This window comes from Staurois parvus, unplaced genomic scaffold, assembly GCF_062004578.1.
Source record: "Staurois parvus isolate SC_StPar_1 unplaced genomic scaffold, SC_StPar_1.0 ptg000394l, whole genome shotgun sequence".
NCBI lineage: Eukaryota > Metazoa > Chordata > Amphibia > Anura > Ranidae > Staurois > Staurois parvus.
Genome location: NW_028318190.1, coordinates 7,654,581 through 7,657,924, shown reverse-complemented (window position 1 = coordinate 7,657,924; position 3,344 = coordinate 7,654,581). Strand labels below are relative to the sequence as shown.

The following is a 3,344-nucleotide window of genomic DNA, read 5'->3' as shown; positions in this document are numbered from 1 at the left end:
CTTACTGGGACCAGACTCACGTGGTCCGTGAAACGGAGAGCACGTGGGAGGGGAGAGTGAGGTGTGTTTGTTATTGGTGGTGATGCGGGGAAATAGGCGGGGTTAGAAAGCTTCAGAGGCGGGGTATTGGTTGAGGCGAGCACTTGTGGCTGGTGGGAGGAGTGTGGCATGGCGGCTTGCACAAGGTAAGGAAGTTGTGAGGAGGCTGGTTACACGGGGCTGCAGGCAGATTTACTATTAGTATCGGGTTCTATCATTAGAATACATGTGCACACAGTCACCATACTGTAGAACCTTGAAGGGAAAGGGAAACTGAACTTGGTAACCCATAAATATATATCTTTCCTGCTTTAACCACTTGCCCTCCAGAGGATTTACCCCCCTTTCTGACCAGGCCATTTTTTGCATTATGGTGCTGCTTTACTTTAACTGACAATTGCGCGGTCATGCAACAATGCACCCAATTGAAATGTACGTCTTTTTTTTTCGTCCCCACAAATTGAGCTTTCTTTCGGTGGTGTTAGATCGCCTGTGCGGTTTTTTAATTTCTTGTGCTATATAAAAAAAACCTGACAATTTTGAGAAAAAAAAACAGTATTTTTGACTTGCTATTAAACGTGCAGTAAAAAAATTTAAAAAAATCTAATTTTGTCATAACTTTAGGCCAAAATGTATTCTGCGACATGTCTTTTCTAAAAAAAAAAATCCAGTAAGTGTAAATTAATTGGTTTACATGAAAGTTATGTTTACAAATGGTATAGATAATGGGATTTTTTTTTTTAATTCCTACTAGTAATGGTGGCGATTAGCGACTTATAGCAGGATGGCAGCAGATATTCTGACACTGGGGGGGAACTGACTTGGTGTCACTGACATCCTCAGTGATACCAATACAGTAATTAGTGCTAAAAAAAAATGATGCTGTACTAATGGGCAGGAAGGGGTTAATGTGAGGGGCGATCAAAGGGTTAACTATGTGTAGAGTGTTTTACTAGGGGGCGTGTGCTTCACTGTAAGCATACTGCTCTGGATGGCTGTGCACAGCCATCCAGAGTAGTGTGCCTGAACCAATAGGGAGGAAGACTGTTAGTAAACAAAACAGTCTTCCTCCTCGACGGAGATGCTCAGTAATTTCTGGCCAGGACCCAATGATAGACAGCCACAGCCATGAAATGCAAAATCCGGAAATGCAAAACCACGTATATATGTACATGATTTTGTGCACCCCTGCCACCCTGTAACAGTAGTAAGGAACAAAGTTGTTTTTTTTTTTTTTGTTTTTTTTACCTTAAAGCAGAGTTCCACCTGGAAGAAAAAAAATAAAAGTAAGTGTCTGTATTTTAAAAGTCAGCAGCTACAGTTTTTGTAGCTGCTGACTTTTAAAATAAAATACAGACACTTACCTGTCTGACAGCGTGAGGAACGTGCAGCCGAGAACCGGCAATTGCATTTGCCAGTGATCAGCGTGTCATTGGACACGGCTGATCACGTGGTAAAAGGCCGCTGTGATTGGCCTTTTACCGCGTCACGTGATCAGCTGTGTCCGTAGGACACAGCGATCACGGAGATCGCCGGGGGCACGCAGGAGAGCGCGTTCTGGGAGGACGTCATATGATGTCCACCCAGAACTGGCCGGCCGCAGTGCAGCCGTCATTCGGCTCTCTGCGGTCGGCAGGTAGTTAATGACTGGCATAGTACCACTGGATTGGCGTAAGGCCAATGTGGTGCCTATATTTAAAAAGGGGTCAAAATCTTTACCAAGTAATTACAGACCTGTTAGTTTAACTTCTATAGTTGGGAAGATACTGGAGAGTTTAATAAAAGACCACATAGATGAGTTCTTGCTGGAAAAAATATTTTAAGCAACAGACAGCATGGATTCATAAAAGACAGAAGTTGTCAAATCTGATTTCTTTTTATGAGGGGGTGAGCAAAACCTTGGACAGAGGGGTGGCGGTGGACGTGGTATACTTGGATTTTGCAAAAGCGTTTGACACAGTTCCCCACACACGGCTAATGTGTAAGGTAAAGTCTACGGGCTTGGAAAAATCTGTATGTAAATGGACAGAAAACTGGCTACAAAATTGTATTCAAAGAGTAGTGGTTAATGATTCATACTCTGAATGGTCTAGGGTTGTCAGTGGTGTACCCCAAGGTTCAGTGTTGGGACCCTTACTTTTTAATATAGTTATACACTATATAGGGTCTGGGATTACAAATCCCATTTCAGCCTTTGCAGATGACACCAAGCTGTGCAGTGGAATAACATCCTTATAGGATGTCTTCAACTTACAAGCCGACCTCAATGCACTGTTTAATTGGGCAACTATGTGGCAAATGAGGTTTAATGTTGATAAATGTAAGGTTATGCACTTGGGGGCTAAGAATATGCATGCATCATACATACTAGGGGGAGTACAACTGGGAGAAATCAATGGTGGAGAAGGATCTGGGAGTTCTGGTAGATCACAAGCTTAACCTCCCTGGCGGTATTCCGGAGTGTAGCTCTGGGTTAACTTTCAGTACCAAAAGCGGTAATCCTGAGCTACACTCGGGATTACCCTGCAGCGTTGCTCTGGGATTCCCTGTTTCAATTACCTTGTCCTGTGCTACCGCGATGTCCCCCCTGCAGTGTCCCCGGCCATCTTCTCCAGCCGATGCCTCATCCGTCTTCCGGGTTCCGATCCCTGCAAGCGTTGGGACGTGCGGGAGCCGGAATCGGCATGAAATTTTAAAAATGTTAAGTGATATTCACTAAATACACTAAAATCACATAGTAAAACATTACTGTATCAAAGCATTTCACATACATTTTGTCCCTACTGCTTTGTCATGTGCCCTGCCTGCATTTTTACTGTTCTTTCTGCCTTGAAACTGATAAAAGTCCATGGCGTCCAAAAACTGTCCCTTTATGTCAAAAGTGGTTTTAGACCAGCTAGAAAACAGCGTTAGTAAATTAGAACCACTTGCAGAATTGAGTGATGATTTGTGGGGAAATTCATCATCAGACACTGAAAACGATTTTGCGACTAAGCTCAGTGATGTGCGAACTTGGCGTTCTAGTTCAAATTTTAAGTGTTTTTGGTTTGATTGTATTATTTAATTGAATTTATTATTATTTTTATGATTATTTATTATAATTTATGATTTCCTGTTTCAAATTTTATCATACCCGGGATGTTTACTAGACTCTTGTTCGGACAGATTTCAGTGAGTTATTCCTAAAAATTACACGCCTACAATAAAAAAAGACATATTTCCATGCAAAAAAATATACTGCTTTGAGCACAGAAATATTGACATAATCAGACTGCTAGGGAGGCTAATAATGGCATGCAATGCCA

General features: G+C 42.2%; 1 protein-coding gene across 1 annotated transcript in view; it reads left to right on the top strand.

The window, feature by feature from the left end:
• Positions 1–129: 129 nt before the first annotated feature.
• Positions 130–3,344, top strand: part of ZCCHC17 (zinc finger CCHC-type containing 17) — a 48,848-nt gene continuing 45,633 nt past the window's right edge. Inside the window, exon 1 of the mRNA XM_089686299.1 lies at positions 130–185. The gene's annotated coding sequence lies outside the window, so the exon portion shown is untranslated. The remainder of the gene's footprint in view (positions 186–3,344) is intronic.